We start from the raw sequence: 25771 nt of genomic DNA, 5'->3' as shown, positions 1-25771 counted from the left end.
TGGTTGTTTTTTTTGGAACTGCCATAGATAGCCGAGTGTTGCACTTCATCGGTCCCATTGAAAAGAATAGAACGGTATGCACTACCGCTCGGTTCACTTGAGGTACTCTTGGTCCTCAGGATTGCTAGGGGTCTCAGTGTTCTAATGTTCTTTAGGGGGAAGACCATTTTAAATGTAAAACTGTGCAATACAAGAGGTCTATAAGATTATCCTGGATTGCTGCTTGCTATAGAGTTTCAGTCTGAGGATACTGACTATACATATTCTTAGCATGCCTCTAACTTGCAGTATTCTGCCTTATAGCGGATCTCACATTCGGGAGGTCAGCAGAAACTCAAACAGCGATAAAAGAATCCGCATTGCTTTTCCGCTGAGTGTACAGTTTGGGCAGTGAAGGATGATGCTTCCTGAAAACTTGAAGAACACTTTATTTTGCTCGGCTGCCCAGAGCTGTTGATCGCTGGCAGTGTGAGTTAATGGTGTTGCTGACAAAGTTTATAGCATGGCAGCATTAAAAATCTAGTGCTGCAGCGCAGATGTCAAATGCATAGCAACTTATGCTATCAATACCCTCCGGATCTGAAGTGAGAACTGTTCACTACAATCATAGGTGGCTATAAGGTAGCAACTCCTGTAAGATCTGAAAATTCTACTGCTCACATCTTGCCCATAGGGGGCAGTGTTTTAGTAGTTAAAAACTTGCACAAAGGCAAGGCAGTGTTATAGTAGTTACATTATTGTATATTGGGGGCAGGTTTATAGTAGTTATATTCTCTTACATAGGAGACAGTGTTATAGTAGTTATATGTTTGTACATAATTAACTGTATTAGAGCAGTTCTATTCTTGTGCTTAGGAAGTAGTATTATAATAGTTATATTCTTTTACATAATTAACAGTATTATGGCAGTTATATTCTTGTACATAGGAAAATAAGCTAATGATGAAACGTGTGTCCGGAGAGGTGGGTGAGCCAATCTACTACTTTTGCTATGTAGAGATCCTAGTGGTGCCCTGCATTGTGTTACCTTTGCAACTTGCCTTTACTACTATTGTTTAATTTGACCTTATTATCTGCACTTTGTAAGCTGGCTTACCCTCCTTACTTTTTATCTGTATACTATGTCAACTTATTATATATTTTTTATATGAACTTTCGATAAAGATGGTAGTTTTATCATGGTGTCTTGGGTCTAGTACCTTTTGTTTGGTGATATTGCTCTGTTTGGTACGGTATGACCAGTTATATTTATTAGGGGCTCTCTTTTTGGTTGTCAGTATTGTATACTCCTGTACCTAGGAGACAGTATTATAGCAGTTATATTCTTGTACTTAGGAAACAGTATTATAGTAGTTATATTTGTTCTGTCTTCATACACGTTCACACAGTGTGCAGTCTGACATTCAGTATAAACCATTCCGGTCTTTCAAATAAGAGGACTGTTCTCTGTAGTCTAACTTGTTTATTGCCAAAACAGGAGTATTGATGTGTGGTAAAACTATAAGAATACAAATAGCTTGTATAAGTATAAGGCCTCATGCACACGACCGTTTTTTTTGCGGTCCGCAAAAACGGGTTCCGTTTTTCCGTGATCCGTGACCGTTTTTTCGTCCGTGGGTCTTCCTTGATTTTTGGAGGATCCACAGACATAAAAAAAAAAGTCGTTTTGGTGTCCGCCTGGCCGTGCGGAGCCAAACGGATCCGTCCTGAATTACAATACAAGTCAATGGGGACGGATCCGTTTGACGTTGACACAATATGGTGCAATTTCAAACGGATCCGTCCCCCATTGACTTTCAATGTAAAGTCAGGAGTTAATATACCATAGGATCTGAGTTTTCTCCAATCCGATGGTATATTTTAACTTGAAGCGTCCCCATCACCATGGGAACGCCTCTATGTTAGAATATACCATCGGATTTGAGTTACATCGTGAAACTCAGATCCGACAGTATATTCTAACACAGAGGCGTTCCCATAGTGATGGGGACGCTTCTAGTTAGAATATACTACGAACTGTGTACATGACTGCCCCCTGCTGCCTGGCAGCACCCGATCTTTTACAGGGGGCTGTGATCAGCACAATTAACCCTTCAGGTGCCGCACCTGAAGGGGTTAATTGTGGGTATCATAGCCCCCTGTAAGAGATCAGGGGCTGCCAGGCAGCAGGGGGCAGACCCCCCTCCCTCCCCAGTTTGAATATCATTGGTGGCCAGTGTGCGGCCCCCCCTCTATTGTAATATCATTGGTGGCCAGTGTGCGCCCCCCCCCCTCTATTGTAATATCATTGGTGGCCAGTGTGCGGCGCATTGACAGGTCTGTGCGGTGCATTGCTTAATGATCTGTCACTTACCAGTAGGAGGAGCTCCTTGCCTGACACAGACAGCGCAGCAGCCAGCAGGTAAGTATGATGCTTCTAATATTGTAATATTGCTAAGTAACCATGGCAACCAGGCCTGCAGTAGCGTCCTGGTTGCCATGGTTACCGATCAGAGCCCCAGAGCGATTAAACTGGGACTCCGATCGGAATCTCCGCTGCCACCAATGATCGGGGGGGGGGGGGAGGGGAGGCCGCACACTGGCCACCATTAAACTGGGACTCCGATCGGAATCTCCGCTGCCACCAATGATCGGGGGGGGGGGAGGCCGCACACTGGCCACCAATGATATTACAATAGAGGGAGGGGGGGTGGCCGGGGCAGGCCGCACACTGGCCACCAATGATATTACACTAGGGGGGGGCGGGGGGCCGCACACTGGCCACCAATGATATTACAATAGAGGGAGGGGGGGCCGGGGGAGGCCGCACACTGGCCACAAATGATATTACAATAGGGGGGGCCGCACACTGGCCACCAATGATATTCAAACTGGGGAGGGAGGGGGGTCTGCCCCCTGCTGCCTGGCAGCCCCTGATCTCTTATAGGGGGCTATGATATGCACAATTAACCCCTCAGGTGCAGCACCTGAGGGGTTAATTGTGCGGATCACAGCCCCCTGTATGAGATCGGGTGCTGCCAGGCAGCAGGGGGCAGTCATGTACGCAGTTCGTAGTATATTCTAACTAGAAGCGTCCCCATCACTATGAGAACGCCTCTATGTTAGAATATACTGTCGGATATGAGTTTTCACGAAGTGAAAACTCATCTCTGAAAAAGCTTTTATGCAGACGGATCTTCGGATCCGTCTGTATGAAAGTAACCTACGGCCACGGATCACGGACGCAGATGCCAATCTTGTGTGCATCCGTGTTCTTTCACGGACCCATTGACTTGAATGGGTCCGTGAACCGTTGTCCGTCAAAAAAATAGGACAGGTCATATTTTTTGGACGGACAGGAAACACGGATCACGGATGCGGCTGCAAAACGGTGCATTTTCCGTTTTTTTTTTTTGAAAGTCAATGGGTCCGCGAAAAAAAAACGGAAAACGGCACAACGGCTACGGATGCCCACAACGGTCGTGTGCATGAGGCCTAAAGCATACAAGACAGCATGTACAGCAGGAAGCATAGAACAGCATGTACTACAACATTACATGAACTCTGAGCATATGTCCCAAAATGGCTGTCTATACATAGGATTGCATATCTAATATCTAACAGCTACAACATGTTCCCTGAGTAACACTACAGCTAGCTAAACATCACTGCATAACATAATATCCATGAGACAAGGTATATCTCACTCACCAGATATACTTGCACAAAGATGGTGGAGTTTAAGAAGGAGAGCTGCACGGAACAGCTCTGCTGATGTCCTGTAAAATGGAGACTGAGATTCTCTTTCCCATAATGCCTTGCACAACCCACAATGCTTAGCACCTCTAAACAATACAATAATCTTTATTAACAAGAAACACAAGTGTAATACATTTTTACCATTGCTAGATGGTGCTGTTACCTAACTAATAACAGGAATAGCAAACTGAAAGCAGAATTGATCTGTAATGATACTGAAATGAATCTCCCAGTGCTGGGACAGAACAATCCCTGTCTGGCGTCAACAGATGCCACTACTGAATCCTTCTTCTCAACCTATTTTGGTCGATGATAGGATCAAGCTTTTCCAAAGTGTTGGAGACTGGCTTTTGCTGAGGTAGTCTATTTCCTTTGCATGACATTCACGTTGTATTGTGCGAATTATTATGTTCTTGGACCTTTCCAGACTAGAAGCAGTAAAGGCATGTTCGCAGTGATGCCAACCTTGGCAGGGCTTCTGGCTCACAGGTAATGTCTGAGCTGTATGGACTACACAGGCTATAGCACAAAAGAGCAACATCCAGGTGGAGAACCTGTTCGAATGATGGGATTTGCATTGGTGGTTCGAAGTCACTGTGTGTAGAGCAGATACTTCAGATTGGATTTCTTCATCCGCATCTGGGTCTACCAACTTAAATGTGTCGGATCCGATGTTGCAAGATGTTGAGCGATATAGCAATGCAGGACCCGTAAACCATGTTGTGTCCTTAAGGTCGCTTGGTGCGACAGATCTAGTCACGTAGTCCGCAGGATTATGCTGTGTAGGCATGTATTGCCACTGTTTAGGACAAGTGTCCTTAGCACCCGATTGCAGATGTAGACGTAAAAACTTCTGGTTTCGTTGCAGATATATCCTAGGACTACCTTGCTGTCAGTATAAAACTTGACTTCGATTTCTAGGTTCATTCCTGAAGTTATAAGTTCAGCCAACTCCACTGCAAGCACAGCAGTGCAGAGCTCCAGTCTTGGAATCGTGTGTTCGCGGAGTGGAGCTAGTTTGGTCGGGCTCATGAAATCCTATATGGCATCATTCTTTGATGTCTATGGTTTTTAGGTATGCTACAGCAGAAATTGCCTTGACTGAAGCATCACAGAAGATATACAGTCTTTGCATCTTGACTTCAGTAGATGGCACAGAAGCATAGGATCCTGCCCCGTGAAGGCTGGTCAAAGCTTCAAGAGACTTCTTCCAACCTGTCCACAGGTCCTTTTTCTCCATAGGAAGTGGATCATCCCAATCAGACGTCTCTGTGTTAAAGTCTCTTAACATAATTTTACCTTGGATGGTAACAGGCGCTACGAATCCCAGAGGATCATATAAGCTGTTTATGGTGGACAGGACTCCTCTACGTGTGAATGGCTTTTCTTCCTTGCTGATTTGGAAGGTGAATGTGTCTGCCTTTAAGTCCCACAGCAAACCGAGGCTGTGCTACATGGGAAGGGAGTCGGTGCTAAGATCCAAGTCCTTTAGATCACTTGAATGGTCTTGGGGTGAGAAGGCTTCCATTAAATCACGGCTGTTGGAGGCTATTTTGTGCAATCTCAACTTAGATAGCGCAAGCATTTCTTGAGCCCTTTTCAGAAGACTGATTGCGGTCTCGTTCGTGGATGTGTGTTTCAAGCAGTTGTCCACGTAGAAATCTTTTTCCACAAAGGATCTGACATTTGACCCATACTTTGCTTCACCCTCTTGGGCTGAATGTCTGAGACTGTAGATAGCGACTGCAGGGGAAAGACTGTTTCCAAAGATGTGCACTCTCATTTGGTACTCTACAATGTCTTCATTGGGGGTCGTTGTTGCGATACCAGAAGGACCTCAAGTAGTTTCTATGTTCTTCCTTGATGAGGAAGCAGTGGAACATCTGTTGTATGTCGGCCATAAATGCTACGGAATCTCTGCGGAAGCATAGAAATACCTCTGTTCTGGAATTTTCTTTCCATGAAAGTAAAGAAATGTTCTCTTGTCTCTGGTGTCCTCTGAAGCTTATGTTTGAGGGAGATGAATCGACTGTAGACAAGTTCTCTGTTGTTAGGTAAGCATTGTCTATGGGGTTTAAACGGTAAAGGTGTGACCCAGCTTTTTGACTTGTCTTTTACTATTCCTTGATCCATGATCTCCAAGAACAGCCTGTCTTCTATGGACATTGCAACCCTGTTGTCTTCTCTTGTCCTGTGGAAAACTGTGCACCCTAAGTGATCTTGCTCACCATTGCCGGCGTGGTCTTCACAGGACGTATCTGCGAAAGGACAAGGCACAGGAGCTCTGTGTGGCAATTCCTTTATTAGCAAACTGCTCTGACATGGCTGGAATAGGGAAGGATATCCATTTTCAAGTGTGTTGGTGAGCATACTATTGACTGAGGTTGGCTTGTGTGTTCCTCCTAGACAGACGTCTCCTATTATGACCCATCCTAGGTCAAGTCTCTGGGCGTATGGAGCATTTTGGGGACCGTTAATCAGTCTTCTAACCTTATGAACTCATAGTATGTCTTTTTCAAGGAGTAAGACTATTGGGGCTTCTGGGTCCAGTTCCTGTATCAGATGAGCTATACGCTTCAGGTGGGGGTGGTATGCTGCTAACTCTGGTGTAGGTATCTCAGACTGGTTGTCAGGAATGTGATTGTACACCAGTATGGTTGGCAGGGACAAGCAGGTCTGACCATGTATGGACCTTGTATCCAGTTGCCTTCCTCCCCCTCATCTCAACGGTACCTCATGTACCGGTACCCACATGTCCTTAAAGGGACACTGACAGGCCCAAAAAGCATATTTAGGTATATATATGACAGTACTTTATAAGTGCTTTTGTAACCAGCTCCCATTTAGCAAAGAACTTAGTGAAGCCCATGGCACCCTGATTAGGGCCAATACTACCCAGTGTGTTGTTGTTATGCTGCGTATGTGGTATATCACCATACCTTTTAGGGGTTTCTGGCTTACGGAAGTCTGTACAATACCGTTCTGACACTAAGGTTGTCCCTTTAAGTCGAAGCGAAGGTTGCATCTTCTGTTCTGTACGGCGGTAGTTGTAATCAGCATCATGTTGTCGCATACCGTCCTGCTTGAGGTACTGTGGTGCAAAGTAGGATCTTTGACACTCTGTATAAGTTGGCTGATATTCTGGATCATAGTCATCATCTGTCTTGGGAAGCTGATGGAAGTATTCTGAGACACGCTGTGTTGGATCTTGTTCATCTAGGTCTGGCCCAAGTACTTATCTGTGTTTCTCGGATTCGGGGACCTCCAAGGCTTCTAGGAACTCTGCTTTGGCCACCACAGCTGCCGCTTCTTTCTCTGTGTCAAATGTTTCCAGTGACGCTTGTAGGCGTGCTGTCTCTTCTTTCAGTGACGCTTGCAGGCGTGCTCTCTCTTTTTCCTTTGACGCTTATAGGCGTGCTGTCTCTTCTTCCTGTGATGCTTGCAGGCATGCTCTCTTTTTCTTTTGATGCTCTCTCTTTCTTTAGTTGCATCTCTTGTGCGGCAGCAACCTTACTTTTGCTGCCTCAGCTTCTGCATGGGCGATAGCAGCCTTTTCTATTATTGAGGATTTGCTAGAGCATCTTGCTCATGACCTGGTCCTGTATGATGATGCCTGACTAGTGGACATTGTGTGCCTTTTGCTGGCTGCTTAATGTCTCTGTGTGGACTCAGTCTATGCAGAAACGGACTTCAGTGTGATCTGGATCATGCTGCACTTGCTGGGGGCTGCACTCTCACTTCTTGTGACTATATGGCAGCTGCTGCAATCTTATACGCAGGACCACATGTGTGATGGTGGCTCCGTGTAGTCAGATCCACTATCGCTGGTGACTGGCATCTGTTTTACTGTTTTACTGTTCTGTCTTCATACACGTTCACACAGTGTGCAGTCTGACATTCAGTATAAACCATTCCTGTCTTTCAAATAAGAGGACTTTTCTCTGTAGTCTAACTTGTTTATTGGCAAAACAGGAGTATTGATGTGGTAAAACTATAAGAATACAAATAGCTTGTATAAGTATAAAGCATACAAGACAGCACGTACAGCAGGAAGCATAGAACAGCATGTACTACAACATTACATGAACTCTGAGCATATGTCCCAAAATGGCTGTCTATACATAGGATTACATATCTAATATCTAACAGCTACAACATGTTCCCTGAGTAACACTACAGCTAGCTAAACATCACTGCATAACATAATATCCATGAGACAAGGTAGATCTCACTCACCAGATATACTTGCACAAAGATGGTGGAGTTTAACCACTTAAGGACCACAGGTTTATACCCCCCTAAAGACCAGGCCCTTTTTTACAAATCGGCACTCCACAACTTTAGCGGTTTATTGCTCGGTCATGCAACTTACCACCCAAATGAATTTTACCTCCTTTTCTTCTCACTAATAGAGCTTTCATTTGGTGGTATTTCATTGCTGCTGACATTTTTACTTTTTTTGTTATTAATCGAAATTTAACGATTTTTTTTGCAAAAAAATGAAATTTTTCACTTTCAGTTGTAAAATTTTGCAAAAAAAACGACATCCATATATAAATTTTGCTCTAAATTTATTGTTCTACATGTCTTTGATAAAAAAAAATGTTTGGGTAAAAAAAAAATGGTTTGGGTAAAAGTTATAGCGTTTACAAACTATGGTACAAAAATGTGAATTTCCGCTTTTTGAAGCAGCTCTGACTTTCTGAGCACCTGTCATGTTTCCTGAGGTTCTACAATGGCCAGACAGTACAAACACCCCACAAATGACCCCATTTCGGAAAGTAGACACCCTAAGGTATTCGCTGATGGGCATAGTGAGTTCATAGAACTTTTTTTTTTTTGTCACAAGTTAGCGGAAAATGATGATTTTTTTTTATTTTTTTTTCTTACAAAGTCTCATATTCCACTAACTTGTGACAAAAAATAAAAACTTCCATGAACTCACTATGCCCATCAGCGAATACCTTGGGGTGTCTTCTTTCCAAAATGGGGTCACTTGTGGGGTAGTTATACTGCCCTGGCATTCTAGGGGCCCAAATGTGTGGTAAGGAGTTTGAAATCAAATTCTGTAAAAAATGACCAGTGAAATCCGAAAGGTGCTCTTTGAAATATGGGCCCCTTTGCCCACCTAGGCTGCAAAAAAGTGTCACACATCTGGTATCTCCGTATTCAGGAGAAGTTGGGGAATGTGTTTTGGGGTGTCATTTTACATATACCCATGCTGGGTGAGAGAAATATCTTGGCCAAATGCCAACTTTGTATAAAAAAATGGGAAAAGTTGTCTTTTGCCAAGATATTTCTCTCACCCAGCATGGGTATATGTAAAATGACACCCCAAAACACATTCCCCAACTTCTCCCGAGTACGGAGATACCACATGTGTGACACTTTTTTGCAGCCTAGGTGGGCAAAGGGGCCCACATTCCAAAGAGCACCTTTCGGATTTCACAGGGCATTTTTTACACATTTTGATTTCAAACTTGTTACCACACATTTGGGCCCCTAGAATGCCAGGGCAGTATAACTACCCCACAAGTGACCCCATTTTGGAAAGAAGACACCCCAAGGTATTCCATGAGGGGCATGGCGAGTTCCTAGAATTTTTTATTTTTTGTCACAAGTTAGTGGAAAATGATGATTTTTTTTTTTTTCTTACAAAGTCTCATATTCCACTAACTTGTGACAAAAAATAAAAAGTTCTATGAACTCACTATGCCCATCACGAAATACCTTGGGGTCTCTTCTTTCCAAAATGGGGTCACTTGTGGGGTAGTTATACTGCCCTGGCATTCTAGGGGCCCAAATGTGTGGTAAGGAGTTTGAAATCAAATTCTGTAAAAAATGACCTGTGAAATCCGAAAGGTGCTCTTTGGAATATGGGCCCCTTTGCCCACCTAGGCTGCAAAAAAGTGTCACACATCTGGTATCTCCGTACTCAGGAGAAGGTGGGGAATGTGTTTTGGGGTGTCATTTTACATATACCCATGCTGGGTGAGAGAAATATCTTGGCAAAAGACAACTTTTCCCATTTTTTTATACAAAGTTGGCATTTGACCAAGATATTTATCTCACCCAGAATGGGTATATGTAAAAAGACACCCCAAAACACATTCCTCAACTTCTCCTGAATACAGAGATACCAGATGTGTGACACTTTTTTGCAGCCTAGGTGGGCAAAGGGGCCCATATTCCAAAGAGCACCTTTCGGATTTCACTGGTCATTTTTTACTGAATTTGATTTCAAACTCCTTACCACACATTTGGGCCCCTAGAATGCCAGGGCAGTATAACTACCCCAAAAGTGACCCCATTTTGGAAAGAAGAGACCCCAAGGTATTCGCTGATGGGCATAGTGAGTTCATGGAAGTTTTTATTTTTTGTCACAAGTTAGTGGAATATGAGACTTTGTATGAAAAAAAATAAAATAAAAAAAATCATCATTTTCCACTAACTTGTGACAAAAAATAAAAAATTCTAGGAACTCGCCATGCCCCTCACGGAATACCTTGGGGTGTCTTCTTTCCAAAATGGGGTCACTTGTGGGGTAGTTATACTGCCCTGGCATTCTAGGGGCCCAAATGTGTGGTAAGTAGGTAAATGACCTGTGAAATCCGAAAGGTGCTCTTTGGAATGTGGGCACCTTTGCCCACCTAGGCTGCAAAAAAGTGTCACACATGTGGTATCTCCGTTCTCAGGAGAAGTTGGGGAATGTGTTTTGGGGTGTCATTTTACATATACCCATGCTGGGTGAGAGAAATATCTTGGCAAAAGACAACTTTTCCCATTTTTTTTATACAAAGTTGTCTTTTGCCAAGATATTTCTCTCACCCAGCATGGGTATATGTAAAATGACACCCCAAAACACATTCCCCAACTTCTCCTGAGAACGGAGATACCCCATGTGTGACACTTTTTTGCAGCCTAGATGCGCAAAGGGGCCCACATTCCTTTTAGGAGGGCATTTTTAGACATTTGGATCCCAGACTTCTTCTCACGCTTTACGGCCCCTAAAATGCCAGGGCAGTATAAATACCCCACATGTGACCCCATTTTGGAAAGAAGACACCCCAAGGTATTCAATGAGGGGCATGGTGAGTTCAAAGATTTTTATTTTTTTTTGGCACAAGTTAGCGGAAATTGATTTTTTTCGTTTTTTCTCACAAAGTCTCCCTTTCCGCTAACTTGGGACAAAAATTTCAATCTTTCCTGGACTCAATATGCCCCTCAGCGAATACCTTGGGGTGTCTTCTTTCCAAAATGGGGTCATTTATGGGGTGTTTGTACTGCCCTGGCATTTGAGGGTCTCCGCAATCATTACATGTATGGCCAGCATTAGGAGTTTCTGCTATTCTCCTTATATTGAGCATACGGGTAATGAGATTTTTTTTTTTCGTTCAGCCTCTGGGCTGAAAGAAAAAATGAACGGCACAGATTTCTTCATTCGCATCGATCAATGTGGATGGAAAAATCTCTTCCAAAAAAAGAAAAAGGAGGGGAAAGGCGTCTGCCAGGACATAGGAGCTCCGCCCAACATCCATACCCACTTAGCTCGTATGCCCTGGCAAACCAGATTTATCCATTCACATCAATCGATGTGGATAAATAAATCATTGCCGGGATTTTTTAATTTTTTTTATATATACAAAGTGTTTGCCAAAGTATATGAACACCGCCACCTCCTCAGCTCATATGCCTCGGCAAACGTATCTTTTACTGCAGAGGAGAAATCTCGTCTTGCAGCGCCGCATACACCGACTTGCGTGTAATCTGACAGCAGCGCAATGCTTCTGTCAGAATGCACATCAGTGCTGCAGCTAGTCGATCGCTTGGTCCACCTAGAAGGTAAAAAAACAAAAAAAAAAACCAGGCCGCAACGCAATAAATTTATTAACATTAACTTTAGAGAACATTAACTTTTATAAACTTTTGAAACAGAACAATAACTTTTTTGCTTACCGGTGATTTTTTTTTTGTTTTGTTACCTTTATAGGACAAACCTCTCCTTCCCCATGGGACAATGTGCAAAGCGCAAATCGCCCAGAGATGTGGCGAAGTACATTATGCACTTTGTCCCAGGTGAAAGGAGAGGTTTGTGGCAGCTCTGTGTGAAAGGGCCCTAATAGCCCTGTGTGCCTGTCCTGTGTCACGCGATCCCTACACTAATAGTGTACCTGAGTGTGGAACTTGCGGAAACACTCCCCTATGCATAGGGCAGGCTGGTCAGGTGTCAGCTGTGTATCCACCTGACTTCTCCTCAACGCAACTGATGGTCCCAACCCCATTTATAAGGCAAGAAATCCCACTTATTAAACCTGACAGGGCACACGTGTGAAGTGAAAACCATTTCAGGGGACTACCTCTTGAAGCTCATCAAGAGAATGCCAAGAGTGTGCAAAGCAGTAATCAAAGCAAAAGGTGGCTACTTTGAAGAACCTAGAATATGACATATTTTCAGTTGTTTCACACTTGTTTGTTATGTATATAATTCCACATGTGTTAATTCATAGTTTTGATGCCTTCAGTGTAAATCTACAATTTTCATAGTCATGAAAATAAAGAAAACTCTTTGAATGAGAAGGTGTGTCCAAACTTTTGGTCTGTACTGTATATACGATATTGGTTATACTATATCATGCCTCCCAAGTGTCCCTCTTTTGGAGGGACAGTCCCTCTTTTTGACCCAAGTCCCTCTATCCCTGTAAAATGGCTAGGGAAGCGCTAAAGCTCGCCCATCAGAGCTGGTGACTTCACCGGGAATACTGTAATGGGGTTCCAAAGGTGAACTCGGTCCCCCATTGCCCGCAGAACTGTTGCTTAGCTTTGGGAATGAGGATCTGTGTTTGACCTCATTCCCAGGGCGGCTTTACTGCTGGATGGCTCCCTGCTCCTAAGTCTGCCTTGAGCGCCCAGCTGATCACTCGGTGCTCAACTGGTCGGTCTGTCGGTCATGTGACGCTGGCCACGTCACATGACCCTCACTCCCCACTATAAATACAGGCAGCCTGCTAGCCACAGGTTGCCTGTTAATTTCTAGGTTCCTGGCTATTTGTTGGACTACTGAATACTCACCTGATTCCGTTCCCTGACGATCCTTTTGCCTGCTCCTCCTGTACTGCGCATCCGTCCTGGTATTGTGACCTCGGCTCCCACCTGACTACTCTCTTAGGACTTCTCTTGTACTTTTCTACTCTCCTGGTATTTGACCCCGGCTTCTCCTGACCATTCTTTGCTTAACCCTTTGTACTGCGTAGCTCTCTTGGTTCTGACCCGGTCCGTTCATGTTCTGTATTTTGTCTTGTCTGTCTTCCCTGCACGTATCCTAAGTTAGGGACTGTCGTCCAGTTGTCCCCTGTCATCAGGACTCGTGAGGCAAGTAGGCAGGGCCAGGGGTGAGGGTGGAGCGCAGTGGTCACTATCCTTCCCCCTGTGTGTGTGTGGACGTGACCGTTACAAATACTGCTGGGTGGAAGCATCCCACTAGCGGTGCGAAAATGTAAGCAAAAAAGCCCTTGCCCTTCGACGATCCAGCACAGGGCAAGGGAGAGCATCGGAGAATGAAATGCTCCAATGCTGATGTCAGGGGGGCTGGAGGGGTGAAAATAGAGATAGCAATCTCTCGTCCTCATACAGTGAAGGAGATTGCTGCATGTAAATGTATCAGTCTCCTTCACTGAGCGAGCAGCTATCCCTCCCGACAATCGGCTGCTCCATCGGCCCCTGTAAACCAGGCCTTTACTGCCAGGTTTCTCCGCTGATTGCAGCTGATCACTGGAGGGGTCCTAACAACAGGACACTTTGTGATCTGATTATTGTTAAAAGACCCTTCTAACAATTAGAGATTGTCCAAAGCGGAGACCCTCTTTTAGGTTTAGCTCAGGAAACTGTTTAGAGAGTGAGAAACACAAATGAAAATAGCTTCCTGTAGAAAACTGTGAAAATGTAATGTGTTCCCTGACTTACACCTAATCTATGAAAACTATTAAATAAGTATCTGCAGATGCTAAAAAATGTTCTCTCCCCAGCAGCATCTTCAGCTATAACCTACTTCTAATATTCGATTTGAATAAACTCTGATGTTTTCTGGCTTAAACCTCCCATATATCTTACCTAAAACGCCCTTAAACATACCGAATGGCGGTTCAAATGCGCCCTGTGATACACCAGCAGCCGTCCTATTATGGAGCATAGCCGTGCCGAGACTTTCTGTAGCGTTATTGTGCCCACATTAAGAAGTCAGAAGCAAATTTCACAGTTCAACAATCTAATAACTTTTGCATTTCTCGTCATCAAGATAAAATGAAAATTTTTCAAACTGGGAGGGATGTGCAGTGATGTATTTATACAGCGTGATTAGATACACTTCAAATCTCGTTTTCCGCAGGGTGAAATAGCTTTAAAGTTCTAAGACCTTCATCCCCTTAAATAATCTCATATTCCTTATCTGAATTGTTTCCAATTTTAGGATACAGTTAGTTTTTTTTCTAATAAGGTGATTTGAACTTGACTCAACATAGTAAAAATTGCTTCGCTGTTGACGGTATGCTGGGGAGGTTACAGCGGCGTCTTAACAATCACCCCTGAGAACGGTCAATTGGTTTATTATACGCTTCAGTATGGGAGCACTAAATGTCCAGGACATCCTGGGTCGTTAGAAGTCGCTCTGAAACAAAAATGATATTTCTATTGTTCCCTAATCATAGATTGTGCCGCCGGCAGTTGGAATTAAAGGGCCATTGTACCCACATGCATTTATACAGTCACACTAGGATTAAAATAGAACATATCACATTTCTGGAGACAAAATTCTGGATTATTATGCTTTGAACCTATTCAAACTAAAACCATTAGGAAAAAAGACCATACGATCACTTGAGTGCTCATAACAAACACTGTAATACATATGTATTGCAGTGTATTATGCCTGTCATCACAACACTGACAAGCACCTTAGCAATCTAATTGGTGTATTAGGATGGCAGAGCTGGGGGCCACTGTTAGGCTCCAGCTGTCATAAGAGTCCATATGCACGCTGTGACCAACCTGTCTACTTAGATGCCATGGTCACTATATAAGAGGTTAAAGGTGTTGTCCGGGCATATATATTGATAACCTATCCTCAGCATAGGTCATCAATATCTGATCGGCGGGGGTCAGACACGCGGCAGCCCCTGATGATTAGCTGTTTGATGAGAAGGGAGCGTTCAATGACAGTGCTGATTCCTGGTCTTTAATCTACGCGTCATCTCCTGTGGAGCAGCGCCGTACTGTAATTACAAGCATTCGCTCCATTCACTTGAATGGATCGAGTACTTGTATTACAGCGTAATGAACAGGAAGTGTCTTCATACAGCTGATCGGCGGGGGTGATGGGTGTCGGACCCCGAAGATCTCATATTGATGACTTATCCTGAGGATTAGAAGGCAATTTGGCATGGAGAGCTTAAAGGGGTTATCCAAGTTACCCAATAATGGCCCCCTCATATGCCTGGGCCCCTCACAGAGGTTGTACTTACCTCGCTCCCTGGCACCTGCATCGCTTCTCATACCGGCACGGTCACTGCATCTCCCCGTCGTGTGGATGAAAAATTCCGGCGTCGGGGGGCAGCCAATAGCAGGCCGCGACGGGGACGAGCCTCCCTAGCATCGCGGGTTAAAGGGATAACCGTTTTAACTCCAGATTCATCACTGTGACTTTTTTTTAAAAGCTACAAAAGTCACAAATTACTCCAGTAAGGCCTCATGCACACGGCCGTGTTCCACGGCCGAGAGCGGTCCGTGGTAACCCGGCCGGCATTCCTGCTGACAGCAGGAGCGCATGACGTCATTGGTTGTTATGACGCCGCGCGCTTCATGCAGCCGCTGCTGTACAGTAATACACTCGTATAGATCATACCAGTGTATCACTGTACAGCAGCGGCTGCATGAAGCGCACGGCGTCATAGCAACCAATGACGCCGTGCGCTCCTGCTGTCAGCAGGAATCCCGGCCGGGTTACCACAGACCGCTCTCGGCCACGGAACACGGCCGTGTGCATGAGGCCTAAGGGAGTAGTGGAAAAAAGTAGAATAGCATTTTTAGACAAAAGTGTTAGGCTGAGTTCACACGGGCGAGTATTCCGCGCGGGTGCAATGCGGGAGGTGAACGCATTGCACCCGCACTGAATACCGACCCATTCATTTCTATGGGCTGTGCACATGAGAGATGATTTTCACGCATCACTTGTGCGTTGTGTGAAAATCGCAGCATGCTCTATAGAAGTGAATGGGGTTGCATGAAAATCACAAGCATCCGCAAGCAAGTGCGGATGCGGTGCGATTTTCACGCACGGTTGATAGGAGACGATCGGGATGGAGACCCGAGGGGAAAATAATAGCATTCTGAATACAGAATGCATAGTAAAATAGCGCTGGAGGGGTTAAAAATAAATAAATAAATAATTTAACTCACCTTAATCCACTTGATCGCGGAGCCGGCATCTCTTCTGTCTTCATCTTAGCTGTGTGGAGCAACAGGATCTGTGGTGACGTCACTCCGGTCATCACATGGTCCATCACATGATCCATCACCATGGTAAAAGATCATGTGATGGATCATGTGATGACCGGAGTGACGTCACCACAGGTCCTGTTGCTTCACACAGCACAGATGAAGACAGAAGAGATGCCGGCTACGCGATCAAGTGGATTAAGGTGAGTTAAATTATTTATTTATTTATTTTAACCCCTCCAGCGCTATTTTACTATGCATTCTGTATTCAGAATGCTATTATTTTCCCTTATAACCATGTTATAAGGGAAAATAATACAATCTACAGAACACAGATCCCAAGCCCAAACTTCTGTGAAGAAGTTCGGGTTTGGGTACGAAACATGCGCGATTTTTCTCACGCGAGTGCAAAACGCATTACAATGTCTTGCACTGGCGCGGAAAAATTGTGCATGTTCCCGCAACGCACCCGCACATTTTCCCGCAACGCCCGTGTGAACTCAGCCTTAGGTTTAAAGAAGGTTAACAAACGTGCAACATTTGAAAATTTGTTGCAAAGTAAACCAACACAGACTGCAAAATTGACTTCAACTATTACCCTCATGATAAATATCCCCTTACACAAACATGAATGGATGCAGCGGCGGACTGGGAATTTATTGTGGCCCTGGAAAAAATAATAAAAGTGGCCCCGTTTTGTAGTTGGGTCCAAGTTGATGGAAAGCAGGGCCAGCAATACCATATTGTGGCACATTATACCACCACAACAGAGCCAAATACTACAGTCCATCACAAAATACTGCCCCAGCAGCACAAAATACATCCTCAAAAACTTCCACTGGTCGGCTGTGAGGAGGGCCCAGGTGGCCCCCTGGGCATCGGCTCACCGGGAAATTTCCCTGATAGGTCTATGGCCAATCCGCCCCTGTATGGATGGATGGATAGATAGATAGATAGATAGATAGATAGATAGATAGATAGATAGATAATGAGATGATAGATAGATAGATAGATGGATAGATAGATAGATAATGAGATGATAAATAGTCAGATAGATAGGTGAGTAGACTGATAGATATGTAGGTAGATGATAGATAGAACATGATAGATAGGTACGTAGGTGGGTAGATAGACAGGTAGCTATATAGATAGATATGTAGGTGGGTAGATGGATAGACAGATAGATAACCAATATGTGAGATGTGTTATCAGAGTCAATTCTAGCTCGGCTACATCTGTAGATAGATATGAGATAGATAGATAGATAGATAGATAGATAGATAGATAGATAGATAGATAGATATGAGATAGATAGATAGATAGATAGATAGATAGATAGATAGATATTAGGTAGATACATAGATGGATGGATAGATAGATTTATCTGTTTATTATCTATCCCATATTTATATTGTCCTATATTTATCTATAGAGATTGAGGTCCTCCTCCTCCTTCAGCTGTTGTCTGACCAGGCTCCTTACCAGGTGCTATATCTGGTATAAGCCCCCCTCCCTCCCCCGGCTTATATGGCCTTTATGACCTCACCCACAGTCATCCAGCTTTCCTAGAATCCAGAATAACCCATCTGTCAAGATGTTTAGCAAAGAGCCTGAAAAGGGGAGGGTGCAAAATGAGACAGTCAGGTTACAGCTGAAATATAAAAAATGTCTACCTTTGAAGCTTGGAGCGATAAACCAACGCCAATTAAAATAAACGAGTTGCTGTAATCTATCTCCTGGCTTCAAATATGTTGGCACTGCATAAATTAATAAACTGCATGCAAATATTTACATGTATTGATATTGCGCGTCAGCACAACACTCCTTAGGTACTATATACACTGTGCATTCAGACCAATATAGCTGCTCCAGACATCTGTCACCCGGATTCCACACTGACCCGTCTAAATAGCTGGTGACCCTTGAACAGGTCACCACTGCTCATTACTCTTCCTATATGGATGACCAGTGACTTATGGGCACATTTCACTGCCTCGTTAGAACCTAGGAGCCTAATGACCTGTAAGCGTTCCAGATCAGTTGACCCTATGAATCTGTTAGGGTCACAGTGTTATTCCTGGACAGCCGGTTCATTCTAAGGATAACCCTATGTTTAGTGAATTCATTGCTTACTTTGTGGACCACATTTTTCCCAGCCAGCCCCTGTTGTGGTGGCCCATTGAGCTAAGGAATAGGATTTATCTCCAGGTTATGTGGTAGTATTTTAAAGGGACTGTCCAGTCTTGTAGAAATAAGCTTTAAAGGGCATGTCTACTTTGGTCTACTTTTTTCGTATGATACGCTGATCACAAGATGTCCTGCTGCTAGGACCCCCAGTGATCAGCTGTAATCTGTATCTGTGGGATAATCCAAAAGTAAATGGTCTATTCCCCTGCAGTGCTCCTACTACAGGGAAAATGAGGTATTACATGTGCCCATTAAAATCAATAGGCTTTGCATGTAATGCCCACCAGAGAGAGACACTCTGAAGTCATTTTCCACTTTAGCTAAAAGATGATAGTTCTGACAGAGGACCACCGCCACCCAGATTTATCATGTACTTATCTATCTGTGCTCCTTCGTTGAGCGCGGCTTCCGAACTACAGCAGCATTCTGCAACCAGGACAACCAGACCGGACTGTGGGCAGGAGCCAGTCTGGTTTGGTGCTGGCATTCCCTGCATGCTGATGTCACTTAGGGTCACATGGCATGCTGGGCTAGTTATCATTGGGTATTTAGACAGGCAAACTGCTTGCCACAGTTGCCTGTGATTTCTTATACCAGAATGGCACGTAATCGGCAGGTGAAAGATGAAGTCAGCGACAAGTACCAGGTCAAAATTCAGGAGTCCAGACAGATCCTATCTGTGTGGACTCCTGATCTTTGACCTGGTACTTGTGTCTGACTTCATCTTTCACCTGCCGATTATATGACATTCTGGTATTGACCTGGTCTGGTTTTCTGGTTCTGTCATTTATCTCTAGTTTGGACTCTGGCTGGTTACTGGATTGGTCCCTGGTTTGAGTTCTGTCCTGATTATTATCATATGGTTTTGGATTGTGGCCTGTCTAACTTCTCTGTTTTCCTAGACCCTGTCCCATATACTTAGAAGAGTAAGTAATGTCGTCCAGTTGGGTGCCATTGTTTAGGGCAGATCGTCCAAGTAGGTAGGGGCAGTGGTGTGGTTGGAGACTATGGGTGCACTGTTCCCTACCGGACGAGACAAGAATGCCCTAATAGTGTTTTTGAAAATACGTTTTCCAAACCAGACAGTCCCTACTTTGCGACATTTTGAAGCCAGAATTCTGGAATATAGGGTGTGATAAATTACCTCCAACGTGTTGAAGTAGAGTAAGGCTTCGTTCACATCACCGTTCAGCCTTTCCGTTCTCCTTCTCCGTTTAGGAGCAGGATAACAGAAAGGACAGATTTGGCACATAACTGAGCCGAACGGAACCTAAGGACCCCATAGACTATAATGGGGTCCGTTAGGTTTCGCTCAGAAGATGATTTTGGAGCGGAGACAAAAGTTGTGCATGCAGGACTTTTGTCTCCGCTTCAAAAATCTTCCTCTGAGCGGAAATCTAATGGACCCCATTATAGTCTATGGGGTCCTTAGGTTCCGTTCGGCTCAGTTATGTGCCGAATCTGTCCTTTCTGTTATCCTGCTCGAACGGAAAGGCTGAACTGTGATGTGAACGAAGCGTAAAATAAGGAAGAGCAAAGAACTGGAACTATGTATTTATATGAAACCTTGGTGAATACTCTATAGTTGATACAAAATGGCTGCTGTAACTTAGCCACTATAACACAAAGTAGAGTTCAGTAGCATCATGTGCTATTATATGGACACTTTGGGTGCTTTTCTCTCCATAAATCTCATACATTGTAGGGATTATCTGCTTTAAAAAAAAAAAGAAACCTTTTCCTACACAATGTTAGGGAATAACTTTTATTATTATTATCATTTATTATTAAAGCGCCTTTCATTCCCTGGCACTGTAGATATGATAAGGGGTATACATACATAATGCAAAACAATTGCAGTAAGCATGAACAAGACGAGTTAGGCTACTTTCACTTTTCCGGTATTAAAGGGAACCTGTCACCGGGATTTTGTGTATAGAGCTGAGGACATGGGTTGCTAGATGGCCGCTAGCACATCCGTAATACCCAGTCCCCATAGCTCTGTGTGCTTTTATTGTGTAAAAAAAAAAGATTTGGTACATATGCAAATTAACCTGAGATGAGTCCTGTATGTGAGATGAGTCAGGGACAGGACTCATCTCAGGTCAATTTGCATATGTATCAAATCGGTTTTTTTTACACAATAAAAGCACACAGAGCTATGGGGACTGGGTATTGCGGATGTGCTAACGGCCATCTAGCAACCCATGTCCTCAGCTCTATACCCCACATCCCGGTGACAGGTTCCCTTTAAGATCCAGTAGAGGATCTCAATACCAGAGAAAAACGCCTCCGTTTTGTCCCCATTCATTGTCAATAGGGACATAACTGAACTGAACAGAACAGAGTGCACCAGAATACATTCCGTTCCATATGGTTGCGCTCCCATACCGGAGAACAAACCGCAGCATTCTGCAGTTTTCTTTCAGTCATGCGATGCGGAGCAGAACGAATCCGGCATGACACACAATGCAAGTCAATGGTTTCTCGGACACAATAGAAAACGGATGCATCCTCCATTAACTTTCAATTGTGTTCATGCCGGATCCATCATTGCTATTTTAAAGATACAACCGCATCGGTTCATAACGGATGCAGACGGTTGTATTATCAACGGAAGCGTGAGAGTAGCCTTACTAACTGGTATGGAAGGAGAGAGGACCCTGCCCACGAAGGCTTTCGATCTACAAGGGATTAGTGATGTCGCGAACATAAAATTTTCAGTTCGCGAACAGCGAACGCGAACTTCCGCAAATGTTCGCGAACTGGCGAACCGGGCGAACCGCCATAGACTTCAATAGACAGGCGAATTTTAAAACCCACAGGGACTCTTTCTGGCCACAATAGTGATGAGAAAGTTGTTTCAAGGGGTCTAACACCTGGACTGTGGCATGCCGGAGGGGGATCTATGGCAAAACTCCCATGGAAAATTACGTAGTGGACGCAGAGTCGGGTTTTAATCCATAAAGGGCATAAATCAACTAACATTCCTAAATTGTTTGGAATAACGTGCTTTAAAACATCTAAAAATTAAATGCCTTATTTATCGGCAAGCTACTGTGCCACCCGGTATCAGTGGTTGGCACTGGCAGTGGGCACACTACAGTCAGTGGAAGCGGGCCTGACACACACTGGCAGCAGGCAAGCAACTGAAATTACACTAAAGTGTAAAAATTAAATGCCTTATTTATCGGCAAGCTACTGTGCCACCCGGTATCAGTGGTTGGCACTGGCAGTGGGCACACTACAGTCAGTAGAAGCGGGCCTGACACACACTGGCAGCAGGCAAGCAACTGAAATTACACTAAAGTGTAAAAATTAAATGCCTTATTTATCGGCAAGCTACTGTGCCACCCGGTATGAGTGGTTGGCACTGGCAGTGGGCACACTACAGTCAGTGGAAGAGGGCCTGACACACTGACTGGCAGCAGGCAAGCAACTGAATTTAGACTACTGTCTAAAAATTAAATGCCTTATTTATCGGCAAGCTACTGTGCCACCCGGTATCAGTGGTTGGCACTGGCAGTGGGCACACTACAGTCAGTGGAAGCGGGCCTGACACACACTGGCAGCAGGCAAGCAACTGAAATTACACTAAAGTGTAAAAATTAAATGCCTTATTTATCGGCAAGCTACTGTGCCACCCGGTATCAGTGGTTGGCACTGGCAGTGGGCACACTACAGTCAGTGGAAGAGGGCCTGACACACACTGGCAGCAGGCAAGCAACTGAATTTAGACTACTGTCTAAAAATTAAATGCCTTATTTATCGGCAAGCTACTGTGCCACCCGGTATCAGTGGTTGGCACTGGCAGTGGGCACACTACAGTCAGTGGAAGCGGGCCTGACACACACTGGCAGCAGGCAAGCAACTGAATTTAGACTACTGTCTAAAAATTAAATGCCTTATTTATCGGCAAGCTACTGTGCCACCCGGTATCAGTGGTTGGCACTGGCAGTGGGCACACTACAGTCAGTGGAAGCGGGCCTGACACACACTGGCAGCAGGCAAGCAACTGAATTTAGACTACTGTCTAAAAATTAAATGCCTTATTTATCGGCAAGCTACTGTGCCACCCGGTATCAGTGGTTGGCACTGGCAGTGGGCACACTACAGTCAGTGGAAGCGGGCCTGACACACACTGGCAGCAGGCAAGCAACTGAAATTACACTAAAGTGTAAAAATTAAATGCCTTATTTATCGGCAAGCTACTGTGCCACCCGGTATCAGTGGTTGGCACTGGCAGTGGGCACACTACAGTCAGTGGAAGAGGGCCTGACACACACTGGCAGCAGGCAAGCAACTGAATTTAGACTACTGTCTAAAAATTAAATGCCTTATTTATCGGCAAGCTACTGTGCCACCCGGTATCAGTGGTTGGCACTGGCAGTGGGCACACTACAGTCAGTGGAAGCGGGCCTGACACACACTGGCAGCAGGCAAGCAACTGAATTTAGACTACTGTCTAAAAATTAAATGCCTTATTTATCGGCAAGCTACTGTGCCACCCGGTATCAGTGGTTGGCACTGGCAGTGGGCACACTACAGTCAGTGGAAGCGGGCCTGACACACACTGGCAGCAGGCAAGCAACTGAATTTAGACTACTGTCTAAAAATTAAATGCCTTATTTATCGGCAAGCTACTGTGCCACCCGGTATCAGTGGTTGGCACTGGCAGTGGGCACACTACAGTCAGTTGAAGTCGGCCTGACACACACTAGCAGCAGGCAAGCAGCTGAAATTACACTAAAGTGTAAAAATTAAATGCCTTTTTTATGCAAAGTCCTGTGCCAGCCGGTATGAGTGGTGGGCACTGGCAGTGGGCACACTACAGTCAGTGGAAGTCAGCCTGACACACACTGGCAGGCAACTAACCTTAGATTAAAGTGTAAAAATTAAGTGCCTATTTTTTAAGCAAAGTCCTGTGCCACTCGGTATGACAGGGGTGGGCACTGGCAGTGGGCACACTACAGTCAGTTGAAGTCGGCCTGACACACACTAGCAGCAGGCAAGCAGCTGAAACTACATTAAAGTGAAAAAATTAAATGCCTTTTTTAAGCAAAGTCCTGTGCCAGCCGGTATGAGTGGTGGGCACTGGCAGTGGGCACACTACAGTCAGTGGAAGTCAGCCTGACACACACTGGCAGGCAACTAACCTTAGATTAAAGTGTAAAAATTAAGTGCCTATTTTTTAAGCAAAGTCCTGTGCCACTCGGTATGACAGGGGTGGGCACTGGCAGTGGGCACACTACAGTCAGTTGAAGTCGGCCTGACACACACTAGCAGCAGGCAAGCAGCTGAAATTACATTAAAGTGTAAAAATTAAATGCCTTTTTTAAGCAAAGTCCTGTGCCAGCCGGTATGAGTGGTGGGCACTGGCAGTGGGCACACTACAGTCAGTGGAAGTCAGCCTGACACACACTGGCAGGCAACTAACCTTAGATTAAAGTGTAAAAATTAAGTGCCTATTTTTTAAGCAAAGTCCTGTGCCACTCGGGATGACAGGGGTGGGCACTGGCAGTGGGCACACTACAGTCAGTTGAAGTCGGCCTGACACACACTGGCAGGCAACTAACCTTAGATTAAAGTGTAAAAATTAAGTGCCTATTTTTTAAGCAAAGTCCTGTGCCACTCGGGATGACAGGGGTGGGCACTGGCAGTGGGCACACTACAGTCAGTTGAAGTCGGCCTGACACACACTGGCAGGCAACTAACCTTAGATTAAAGTGTAAAAATGAAGTGCCTTTTTTTTAAGCAAAGTCCTGTGCCACACGGGATGACAGGGGTGGGCACTGGCAGTGGGCACACTACAGTCTGTGGGCCTGCAGCTCCTCACACACAGGCAGGCCAGGCAACTGCAATATGTATATAAAGGGAAAAAAAAAAGCAGACTAATGTTGCAGCCCTAAAAAGGGCTTTTTGGGGTGCTGTCAGGACGCTGTCCTTACAGCAGAGATCAGATGAGTCTTTCAGGACTGGAGTGGACACTGAATTCACTAGCCTAGCTATCGATTTCCCAATTAAATCAGCAGCAGTTACAGTCTCCCTCCTCTCACTAAGACTGCAGCTTCAGAATGAATCTAAAATGGATGCTGTGCAGGAGGTGGGAGGGTCTGGGAGGGAGGGTATGCTGCTGATTGGCTGGAATGTGTCTGCTGACTGTGAGGTACAGGGTCAAAGTTTGCTCAATGATGATGTATAGGGGGCGGACCGAACATCGCATGTGTTCGCCCGGCAGAGGCGAACGCGAACAAGCTATGTTCGCCGGGAACTGTTCGCCGTCGGATAGTTCGGGCCATCTCTACAAGGGATGGGAGATATAGATACATATCAGGGGTTGCCTGGTAAATACCCTTTTATTAGCCACAGTAGAGGGCCAGTGGAAATGAGACCCCTCAGCATAACTACATATGACTCGCTCGCTCATGGGACACAATATACACTCACCTAAATAATTATTAGGAACACCATACTAATACGGTGTTGAACCCCCTTTTGCCTTCAGAACTGCCTTAATTCTACGTGGCATTGATTCAACAAGGTGCTGATAGCATTCTTTAGAAATGTTGGCCCATATTGATAGGATAGCATCTTGCAGTTGATGGAGATTTGAGGGATGCACATCCAGGGCACGAAGCTCCCGTTCCACCACATCCCAAAGATGCTCTATTGGGTTGAGATCTGGTGACTGTGGGGGCCATTTTAGTACAGTGAACTCATTGTCATGTTCAAGAAACCAATTTGAAATGATTCGAGCTTTGTGACATGGTGCATTATCCTGCTGGAAGTAGCCATCAGAGGATGGATACATGTTCTCATTCTGTTTACGCCAAATTCGGACTCTACCATTTGAATGTCTCAACAGAAATCGAGACTCATCAGACCAGACAACATTTTTCCAGTCTTCAACAGTCCAATTTAGGTGAGCTCGTGCAAATTGTAGCCTCTTTTTCCTATTTGTAGTGGAAATGAGTGGTACCCGGTGGGGTCTTCTGCTGTTGTAGCCCATCCGCCTCAAGGTTGTGCGTGTTGTGGCTTCACAAATGCTTTGCTTCATACCTCGGTTGTAACGAGTGGTTATTTCAGTCAACGTTGCTCTTCTATCAGCTTGAATCAGTCGGCCCATTCTCCTCTGACCTCTATCATCCACAAGGCATTTTTGCCCACAGGACTGCCGCATACTGGATGTTTTTCCCTTTTCACATCATTCTTTGTAAACCCTAGAAATTGTTGTGCGTGAAAATCCCAGTAACTGTGCAGATTGTGAAATACTCAGACCGGTCCATCTGGCACAAAACAACCATGCCACGCTCAAAATTGCTTAAATCACCTTTCTTTCCCATTCTGACATTCAGTTTGG

This window comes from Bufo bufo, chromosome 1 (assembly GCF_905171765.1).
Source record: "Bufo bufo chromosome 1, aBufBuf1.1, whole genome shotgun sequence".
NCBI classification, from domain to species: Eukaryota; Metazoa; Chordata; class Amphibia; order Anura; family Bufonidae; genus Bufo; species Bufo bufo.
Note: the sequence above shows the minus strand (reverse complement) of the source record.